Source organism: Bos indicus x Bos taurus, chromosome 13 (genome assembly GCF_003369695.1).
Source record: "Bos indicus x Bos taurus breed Angus x Brahman F1 hybrid chromosome 13, Bos_hybrid_MaternalHap_v2.0, whole genome shotgun sequence".
NCBI classification, from domain to species: Eukaryota; Metazoa; Chordata; class Mammalia; order Artiodactyla; family Bovidae; genus Bos; species Bos indicus x Bos taurus.
Window position 1 is genome coordinate 49,604,989 of NC_040088.1, and position 11,562 is coordinate 49,616,550.

The following is an 11,562-nucleotide window of genomic DNA, read 5'->3' on the forward strand; positions in this document are numbered from 1 at the left end:
AATGTTGTTGTTGTTCAGTCACCAAGTCATGTCCAACTCTTCACAGCCTCATGGACTATAGCATACCAGGCTCCTCTGTCCTTCACTGTATCCCAGAGCTGCTCAAATTCATGTCCATTGAGTCACTGATGCTATCTAACCATCTCATCCTCTGCCGGCCCCTTTTCCTTTTGCTTTCAATCTTTCTCAGCATCAGGGTCTTTTCCAGTGAGTCAGCTCTTCACATCAAGTGGCCAAAATACTGGAGCATCAGCATCAGTCCTTCCAATGAATATTCAAGGTTGATTTCTTTTAGGATTGACTGGTTCAATCTCCTTTGCTGTCCAAGGGTCTCTCCAAGACACTCTCTCAAGTGTCTTCTCCAGCACAACAATTCAAAAGCATCAATTCTTTGGTGCTCAGCCTTCTTTATGGTCCAACTCTCACACCTGTACATGGCTACTGGAAAAAAAAAACCCATAGCTTTGACCTTTGTCGGCAAAGTGGTGTCTGCTTTTTATCAAATAATATGCTGTCATCAAGTAATGCAACCACATAATTCCAATTACCAATTTCCTGACATGGGTTTTGCATCAAATTTTTTAAAAATTTGATAAACCAATGCCATTTGCTGCCCCAGTATCCCACATCCTACGTAAACTGCTGACTGTTCTTTGAGGACTTTGCAAACGGAGGAAGACAAAACATTAAATCCCACCAGGGCAGGCAGCCCAGCAGAGCTGTGGGACAAGTGCTGTTCCCATGGCTTCAGTTGACAAACACGATCATGACCTTCCTTTTTCTGTCACCTGAGTGCTTCAGGTATGTCATTTGAGCAGAGTAAAAATTTGATCGTCTGCATCCAGCTCACTTGTTGTTTGTGACTTTTAAACAGGGGCTGTGCTGTTTACTGCTGCACCATCTCTGTCTCTCAAAACACTAATTGATAATATAAAGAAGACTGTGATAATGTTCATCTTTTTGAAACTAAAATCTTCAAGCTATCACTTTAATATCAGCAATTAATATGCTAATTATAAGGTTTACTTCCCTAATCATAAAAACATATCTAACAAGAATACATTAACCACTGCATCTTCTTTTAACTGCTTGACAGTGACAAGACAGAACTTATTTTAAAGTCTTTTTTTATTAATATCTGTTTTTATCACTAATTTGAGACAAGTCTCTTTTCCTCTCATATCTCCAAGTTAATTGAATTAATACCATATCCCAGTCACATCACCCCTAGAGATTCCATTGAAAAACTGGGTCTGAGTGTGTATGTGAATGGGAAGGGAGGGTCAGTCTGGACTTTCATAACATCCCACTCTACAAGGAACAGCCATCCTGGGCTCCACCCATTAATACAGTCTGTCTTTCTATGTGTTCACACACTAGAATTTTAGGTAGGTCATTTCACATGGGAGAAGGCAATGGCACCCCACTCCAGTACTCTTGACTGAAAAATCCCATGGATGGAGGAGCCTGGTAGGCTGCAATCCATGGGGTCGCGAAGAGTCAGACATGACTGAGCGACTTCACTTTCACTTTTCACTTTCCTGCATTGGAGAAGGAAATGGCAACCCACTCCAGTGTTCTTGCCTGCAGAATCCCAGGGATGGGGGAGCCTGGTGGGCTGCCGTCTATGGGGTCACACAGAGTCAAACACAACTGAAGTGACTTAGCAGCAGCAGCAGCAGTTCACATGAGAAATCCAATACCAGGCACACATGGTCCATCACAACCCATCTGTTCAGGGCTCCTGGGTTCCCAGGTAAAGTCAGAAAGAACCATTAGACTCCTTTAAGGACACTCCACTTCTCAGCTACTGTTTATCAGCTGAACCCAGACTTCATTCATTTTCTATGTTGTATGACAAATTGCTCCAAACTTGATGGCTCAAAAACAATATTTATTATTGTTTTATTGCATTTATTATCTCAGACTTTCCATATCTAGGAGTCTGGACTGAGTTTTCTGCTTGGGATCTCACAAGGCTGCGTCATCATCTGGAGGCTCTGCTGGGGAAAAATCTGTTTCCAGACTCATTCAGGTTCTCCACAGAGCTCACTTCCGATGGCTATACTGAAAACCCAGTTCCATGCTGGCTGTGGGCTGGGGACACCGCAGTGTCCTAGAGTCTTTTCACGGTTCCTTGACATACAAGCTTCTCCAACATGGCTCCATCTTTCATTGAGCTCATAAGGAGGGTCTCTAGTACCCCGTTAGCTAAGAGAGTCTTGTGTAATGTAATCTAATCATAAGAGTGATGTTCCTTTACCTTTATCATAGTCTATCATACAAATAGAAGGTCCAGCTCACCCTCAAGGAGGGATTATACGAGGTCATGGACAACAGGAGGCAGGGGTTACAGAAGCCACTGTTAAGTCTCTCCACCATACAGCCTTTGGCATTTTCCCCATCCCCATTTCTCTGTGACCTGCTCTGACCAGTAAGATGTGAAAGCTGTGACCAAGTGCCACTTCCCAACCTAGGCCTTGGGTGACCTTGGTCCTCTCTCTTTCTCTCTCAGAAACTTGCTAGGTTACTATGAAAGCAAGCCCAGGTTAGCCTGCTGGAGCATGAGAGATGCGTGAAGCAGATAAATCCTCCTAGCAATGAAAAGACCCTGAAACTCAATGATGTTTGATGTGTGTGACAATTAGACAGAAATCAGACTGAGCAGGGAGTGGTAAGAAATGAGGCTGGAGAAACTGCCAGGAGCCTTGAAAGCCATGACAAGGACTTCAGGTTTTATTCTAAACATATGACAGCAACGAGTGAACAAATAAGTAAACAAACGAACACAGGAGTGAACGGTCAATCAGGGAAAAGTGTGCATGGCCTCTAACAGGTGAGACCAGCAGCCACTGCTATGGAAAGTTTGTCTGGGATCAGGAACTCAAAGAAGAGTACGTCCCATACTTCTCTGTAACAGACTCAGCTCACAATAATGGAGCCCTGGGTGCCATGTAACCTGATTCCTGTTGCTTTCTTTCCTGGCTCAGTGGACATCAGATTAGCTCTGAAATTGATTATTAATTTTATTATTACACACTGCGTCCCCAGTGACAGATTTATAAATTTTGTCTATTAAATACTATAGAAAATTTTAAAAGGAGTTACAAACTGAAATTTCAATAATAATGGACTTTTTGCCCATATATTTACCTTTTTCTGCAGGCTTCCCAGGTGGCACTAGTGGTAAAAAACCCTACCTGCCAATGCAGGAGATGCAAGAGACGCTGGTTTTCTCTCTGGGTCAGGAAGGTCACCTGGAGGAAGGCGTGGCAACCCACTCCAGTATTCTTGCCTGGAGAATCGCCACAGACAGAGGAGCCTGGTGGGCTATAATCCACAGGGTCACAAAGGACACAACTGAAGCTGGCACACGCACGCACACACACACACACACACACACACACAACCACTTTGCATGACCATCTAAAGTCCTTTCATTTCAACTTGAAGGACTCCCTTTAGAATTTCTGGTGGAGTGGGTCGAATGGTAACAAACCCCTCTAGCTTTTGTTTATCAGAGAATGTCTTAATTTCTCCCTCATATCTGAAGCACAGTTTAGCCAGATATAGAATTCTTCATTGACAGTTTTTCTTTCAGCATTTTAAATTATATCACTACCCACTGGCCTCCATGACTTCTGATATAAAATCAGCTAATAATCTATTGAGGATCCCTTGTACATGCTAAGGTACTTTTCTCTTGCTATTTTTAAGATTCTTTGTCTTTGACTATTGACAGTTTGATTATATGTCTCAGTATGGATCTCTCTGAGTTCATCCTACTTAGAGTTTATGCAGCTTCTTGAATCATGTCTTTCCCAAAATTAGGGAAGTTTTCAGCCACCATTTCTCCATATAATCATTCTGTCTCATTCTCTGTCTCTTCTTCTGAAATGCTCGTAAGGTATAAGTTGTTCCACTTAATGGCATTCCACAAATCCCTGTGATTTGTTCATTTTTATTCATTCCTTTTCCCTGCTTCTCAGAGTCTATACTTTTAATAGTTCTATCTGCAAGTTCCATGATTTTCTTTCTCTTCTTGTTCTAATTTGTTCCTGAAGCCCCTCTAGTGAATTTTATATAAATTATTGTACTTTTCAGCTCAAAACTTTTCTTTCCTTTTTATAATTTCTATCTGTTAATATTCTCATTTTGTTCACACATTGATTTCCTAATTTCATTCTGTTCTTTATCCATGTTTTCCCTAGCTCTTCGAAAATACTTGAGAGATTTGCTTTAAAGTCTTTGTCTATTGATTTTGATGTCTGACTTTCTTCAGGGACAACTTCTGTCAATTAATTTTGTTCCTCTGAATGGGCCATCTGTTCCTGACTCTTTCTATGCCTTGCAATTGTGTTGCTGTTGTTGAAAACCGTGCATTTGGCTATTATAATGTAGTAACTCTGGAAATCAGATTCTACTTCTCCTCCCTTCCTCAAGGTTTGCTAGTCTTCTCTGTCCTTTCTCCTCCTTTCTCTCTCTCTCTCACCCCTCCCTCACTTTCTTCGATGCTGTTGAAGGCTACAATAGTACGTTTGTTTGAGACTGTTCCAAAATATTTTTGCAAAGATTATATGCCTTGTCATGCTTAATCACTGTGAATATTCTATTTCTTTAGCTTGTGTTCAATTAGTGTTTTGGCAGAGATTTCCTGAAATGCCAGGAGCCGAAACAGATACAAAACAAACAAACAAATATGCCAAAAGAAGACTCCAAAATGAGAAAACAGCCAGCTTTCCTGGCCTTTGCAGATTAGCTCTGCCCTAGGGACACCCCACCACTTACCTAGACTTTCTCTGAGCCTAGGAATAAGCTCTAAGTGAATGCCTCATTTCAGAGTTTATCTGAGCATCTTCACTGTACATGCACATGTGTTTCTAAATTCTCCTGAATACATGGCTACTTTGGAAGGTCCTAATCTCCAAAAGCATCTAACCTCAGCTTCCTTTCCTCACAGTGGGAGTATGGAAAAACCCTGGCCTGGTGCAGCAGTGTAATTACTGAGACCCTCATCAGTGGTGAGCCAAAAGGGAATACTTTTTGGCAATATCTCTGGCACATGAGAGGTACAGAGCAAACAGTAATTAAAAGATGGTGGTGTCGGCAGCCATTACTGACCATCATTGGAGGCACTGAAAAGAGAAAATTACAGGCTCGGGGCAGTTGATTACTAACCCAAAGCAAACTGCGAGAGACAGAGGCTTCCTTGGCAATTTTGAATAAACAAAAAATATTTCCTGGAGCCAGAGGTAGACCAAGCTGAGAACCAAACTCAAGACTTTTAGAAAAGTGAATGTCTTCCATCAGAGTCTGCACCTGATACAGACTGAGAGGGACTGAGAGACTGAAACAGGGGAAATGGGTATTTCTGGGTGGGTGCGTGTGAGAGCCTTGAACTCCAAGAGAAAATGAGCCCACAGGGTGAACAAAGGCTTCATAAAGGGAACATGGCCCGGAAACAAAACCTGGGGATTTGCAGCATCCAAGTGATGGGCTGGCCAAGGCCACTAGGGCAGGACTGCCAGACAGGTGGGAGGAAATCCAGGAGGGAAGCTAAAGGAAAACATGTTGGTAGATGGGTTGTGAAGAGGTTAAACAGGGCTCAGGTATGGTGAGGGCCACAAAGTGTCTTGGGGACCAAATGACATGGTGGGGGCCACTCCAGGGAGGTGGATGTTAGCTGGCCGTGACTAAGGAACCCAGAGCAGAAAGCAAGACAGACTGGTGGGAGGGGAGACAGGGGGAGGGGTACCAGGGGGAGACAGGAGAAAGCTGACAGCTGCAGACAGACACTAGGAAAGGTTCATCAGTTTGTTCTTAAGATGCAGAGACCCCAACATTTTCAGTTAGTGGGATGTGGGACCAGTCTGACTTCCCGTCATTCCAGGGAGGGAATTTCCAAGAAATGGGATAAGCTAGGCTCTGAGTCCAAGTCCTGCTCTACTATTCACTCTCCTGGCAGATGATTTTGCATCTCCAGGCCACGTTTCTATAATAGCCAGCTTCAAAGTTCTGTTGAGATGAAGTCAGAAATGCATGTGAAGTCCCTGGACCAATAATCAAAGCAATTTCCAAATATGAAAAGCCAAAGAGATGGCTGAATGAAAGACACTCCCAAGTTCTTTATCCCAAAAGTCTGGGAAATAGCAGCATGTGGATGGCTGAACCAGGGGAAATCCTGGCAGGAAGAGTTTCAGAGAAAGAAGGATGACAAGGTAGGTTTCTGCAGGCCAATGCCTGGGTCATGGCAGGACATCAAAAGTGGAAACATTTACCCATATGTGGCATCCAGGACCAGATGCAGGAGAGGATTCAGGGATGGGGAAAGAGTGCTGGCTCCCTCAGCCCAGAGGTGAGTGGTGGGTGAGTCAACAGGGGCTTGTGTAATGCTTGGCAGAGTCACACAAGAACACCCACAGCTGCCCTGTGTTTAGCCATGACTTTGTGTCAGGCCCTTTACCTACCATATCTTCAGCCCTCCTGATTAATCTGCACTTTACAGTTGAGCAAATGGAGGCTCAGAGAGGTCACCCAGCTAATAAATGACACAGCCCAGGATCCAACAGCCACTCTGGCTCCCAAACCTGCATTCTTTCCACTACCTCACACCGCTCCAGAGGATGGAGTCTTAGGGGAGAACTATGTTTAGGAGATGAAAGAAAACAGCGCGTTGGACAGAAGGACGGGGCCAGGGTGTGATGTTAGGGAGGCCAGGGAAGGATGGTTTCAAGATGGTGGAGGAGGTGAATAGCGCCAGATGCTGCAAAAAGAGGAGCGAGGATGAGAACTGGAAATCTACTGGATTTGGTGAGAAGGTTCTGAGGAATTGTGAATGGCTGTGGTGGGTGGGGGCGGGGCGGTCCCTATGTCAGTAGAAACAAAGATGCTGCATAGAAAAGTGCTGGCCCCCATCCTCCTGAAAGTGAAAGGCGCTCAGTCGTGTCCAGCTCTTTGTGATGGACTATACAGGGCCAGAACTCTCCAGGCCAGAACACTGGAGTGGGGGTAGCCTTTCCTTTCTCCGGGGGATCTTCCCAACCCAGGGATTGAACTCAGGTCTCCTGCATTGCAGGCAGATTCTTTACCAGCTAAGCCACAAGGGAAGCCCCAAAATACTGGAGTGGGTAGCCTATCCGTTCTCCAGGGGATCTTCCTGACCCAGGAATCAATCTGGGGTCTCCTGCATTACAGGAAGATTCTTTACCAACTGAGCTATCAGAGAAGCCCTCTCTCTTAGGTCCCCACAATGGTGCCGGTGGAGAAACGCCCACAGAGGGCAGCTCCACCAGTGTCTGCTGGTCACTGCAGATTCACTGATCAGTGAGTCAAAGTCAAGCCCTTGTTCTCACAGCTCACAACTCAACTAGGGACACTAGCTTTCAAACGTGACAAGAAGAGAACACACACCAAAGGGAGTACGTGTCTGCCCCGAGATTCCTCCCACTACCCTGAATGCTGTCAACTTCTGGACAGTCGGGACCCAAGCTCCCCTCCGACAAGCTGGGCCAGCACACATGTGCTGTGGCAGCAGCAGAAGCCATGAAGGCATGCTGGCCACACAGTGTGTGCAGCTGAAGAAGAAAACAGGTCCAGGACTGAACTCTAGGTAGCACCAGCCTGGAGGGGACTGGCAGAAGAAAGTAGGATCCCTAAAGGACACCAAGAAGGAAGAGTCAAGAGAGGAAGGAGGGCAGACAAACTGCTCAATCTTTTTTTTAAAGATTTTTGTTTTTGATGTGGACCCCTCCAGCAACTGATTCCTCCCTCCCCCCACCCTCCCTGCCCAGATTTCCTCTTTCGGTCTCAGTTTCTAAAATCCACAGGCCAGTGTCATCCATACTAGCAAAGCAAGTCTCTGGACTCTTCCCTGCCTGCCTCCTCCACTTCCACCTCCCTACCTCCTCTCACCTGCCACAGTTCAGGAAAGGACGAGCCGAATTCCTGTGCTGGACAAGCCCCAGGGCTGGGTGTCCCGCCAGGAAAGCCGTTAGCTGCCACCATGCCTGAAATGCCAATGTTATCATCAATGTCCTCAGTGAAGAGCTATTCTCCCATCTTAAAATATAAACGTGCTTGGAAGAGTAACTAGCATATTTTGTCTCTGACTCTAATCAGGAGAAGACCTCTTTCATGTGTTTTGGAGAATCAGGTACCTTGGAAGCTGGGGGCAGCATGGAGTTGGCACCAAGAGATGGTTTAGGGAACTGAGAGGGAAGACGAAGGGGCCGATGAAATCTTAACCCATTTTGCAATTGTGTCCTGGATTAACCTCATGCCTTGGCTTGGGTTCAGTATAAGGAGCAATCATTCATTCGTCACTGAGGCTGTGAGTGCTCTGGCTACATCCCCTTGGTCTTTCTCAGAATTTACTTGTGGACATTTTCCACATAACAGCGGGGGGAAATCAGCCAATCTGGAGAGTTGATGCCTTGCAGAAACAAATGGGGGTCAATTCTGAGGCTGGTCCTGTGTGGTCTCCCAGAGGATCCCCAAGGGGATCAGCCCCGCAGCCCACAGGAGTAACCCATTCACTGGTGCACCCGACTGCTACCCCTTCAGCGTGCTTCCTGGATATGTGTGCTTAGTCACTCAGTCATGTCCGACTCTTTGCAACCCCAAGGACTGTAACCGGCCAGGTTCCTTTGTCCATGCGGATTCTCCAGGCAAGAATACTGGAGTGCGTTCCCATGCCCTCCTCCAGTGGATCTTCCCAACCCAGGGATCAAACCCAGGTCTCCCACATTGCAGGCAGATTCTTCACCCTCAGAGCCACCAGGGAAGCCTGCTTCCTGGATAGCCTCTAGAAAAAAATCTATTCACACCCGAACTCATTTCAGATCTTGATTTGGGGAGAATATAAACTTTATAATGAATCTTTCCCTGATTCCTAATACCGACAGGGAGAAAATAAAGTCCACTGGCTCTCAAAAAAAAAAAAAAAAGAAACAAAAGACAAAAAAAAAAAAAACCCAGAACCATAATTCAGAAATACGCATTAAAAATTTTAATGCCCAGTAATTCTTCTAGAAGTTTAAGAAAACTGAATGCAAATAGGTATGTAGAAGGATGTTTATCCTTCTACCGTGTAGAAGAATAAAAATTGGGAAATAATTTAAATTTTTCCAGCAAGAAGAAATTAGCTAACAAATCACAGTAACCCTATGTCGCCATTAGAAATCATATTCAACAGTACCGTGTTTTTCTGTCTTTCCACGTCTTTGGTAAGTTAGGTGAAAATTCCCGTGACGAAACATCATGGAATCTCCTTTTGTCACTGGTACATCCCTAGGTGACCATGTGAGCATGTCAGGAGGATGACAACGAAATGCTAATAGTGGTTGGTTACGTTCGGGTGGGAAGATGGGGACTGTGGCTCATGTTCATTTCCTTCTTTACATGTTTCTCAACTGAAAAAAACATATAGACTTTTTAAATGGCTGATACAGCTTTAAAAACTTTAAAAAGGAACTGTAAAAGATGTCAATGGCCTCAGCCAGGTAGAACTGAATTCCACAGCCAACCCTCCTGTTCTCCCACAAAAGCTGCTGGTCTCACCTGCTAAGGGAGTGGGACAGACCCATGGAATGGAAGCGCCCCCCTCAGCCTGGGCTATCACTGGGCGGCGGCCCTTCTAAGTGAGTCAGCGGACCCGGACCCGGAGGCCAGCGGAGAGCAGCACATCACATCACGTGTCCCGCGCGTGTGGCCCCCTCTGACTTCCAGGGAACGCATGCAGCCCTGAATCCAGGCTTGGGGTCGCCTGTCAAGCTCGGTCGCGGCCCCCACCCCTCCACTCCCTGCAGACCGCCCCATACCCCGCCTCCCTGGAGCCCCAGCTGGCACTCAGCAGGTCCCTCTCCAATTTGCCGCACTTTTGAGAGTTCGTTATTCCCACGGAAGAGCCCGTTGCCATGGAGATGCGAGCTTCCCAACCCTGGGACCCCGCTCCGGACGCAGAATCCTTCCCCCGACCCCGCGGTGGAGAGGGTTGTAGGTTTTTAGGGGCTGGGGCTTGGAAGGAGGGGGTGGGACATCAATGACGGCCATAGGTAAGGGGACAGGGGAGGAAGGTGTTCTTACAAGCCCCTTGACTACTCTGCCCTTCCCAACCCCCCTCCGGGTCTGGGGCAAACGCCATCTCTGCTTCTGGAACTTTCGGGTGGGGCTGCGGGACGCTCTGCTTTCCTCTCAACGTCTTCCAAGAACCCTGGGGCGTCCGTAGAAGTTTCTGGAAGGCGGCGCTCAAAAATGAAGGTTTAACCTCTCAGGTTCCTGCAGCCCAGACTGCAGGTTTGGGAGGGGTGAGAGGTGGGAAGAAGAGGGGAAGGGACGGGGGGTGGGTGGCGGGGTCACAGGGCCTAGAGCGGCTGAGGTCAAGGACGGGGTTGCCTGGGGTCCCGGGGAGACCTGGCCCGGTGACGTTGTGGCCACGCCCACCAGGAGGTGGGGAGGCGGCGGTCACTTGCGCCTGCTCAATGGAGCCACGCCCTCTGCCTCAGGCCACACCCACCACCACTCCAGGGCTCCCGGGGACCGCCCCTCCTCGGGCAGCTCGGACTCTGGACTCACGGACCTCAGCGCCCAAAGGATCAGTGTCTCCTGTTACTCACCGCAGGTGGCTGCCCAGGGGAGAGCTCCAGGCGCATCACCGACTGGCCTGGAAAGCCTTTCATCTCTGCTCCAGCAGCAGTAGCTCTTTGATTATTAATAATCGTCTCTCCTCGCTTTGCAGCCTCCAACCATCGCCTCGCTGTAAATCCCTGGGTGCCTGCTGGCTCGACCTGGGGCTCCCCCTTCCCTCCCCCTCCTGCTGCCTCCCCATCCCTCGAGTCTCAGGAACTTCAGGTCGAAATGAACCTTAGATTTTTTTCCAAGAGTTTTTTTTTTTTTTTCTCTCCTCTCCAGACTCTCTGTGCACCCACCCACTCCAACACCTGGCATTTTCCTTCAACTGCACCCTTCAAGTCCACAGACACACAGGCCTCAGGCCTTCGCCTCCATCACCGGCCCAGTGAAAAGGCAGCTTGCCCAAGAGGCCAGAGCACAGATGCCTCCCCACCCCACCCCACAGCTGCCCACTCAGCCGAGAGAGAGAGAGAGAGAGAGGCCGCGCCCAGCGCAGGCCCGTGTGCAAACAGTGCTTTAGACAACCTCAGGCATCGTATTTCATGAGTGAGCCAAATGTAGAAAGGATTAGCTGTTTCAGCCAGTAAGCCCACATCTGTAGTTACATTCTAACAGGGATAAAATTACCCTGGTTATTAATCCTTCTGCTTTAGGGTATAAGCTGATCACCAGCTGGGGTCAGGAAAAAAATCCTGCCCCAGCTCCTGCCAATCTCCCGTCGACCCCCATCCTCAGTTGCCCCATCTCCTGTGGTGTACCAGTGCAGTTTCTGTCTGCAAACCAAGTTCAAGGCCACCAACGGAAGCACCTCTAAGACAGGACAGCTCCAGTCTGTTCTGGAGACGACAGCCATTCAATCACGTGAGTTTGCACTGAGAATCTACTTCGGTTTCTACTGTGGCACAGAGACAATTCCTGCACAGCCCTTCTTTT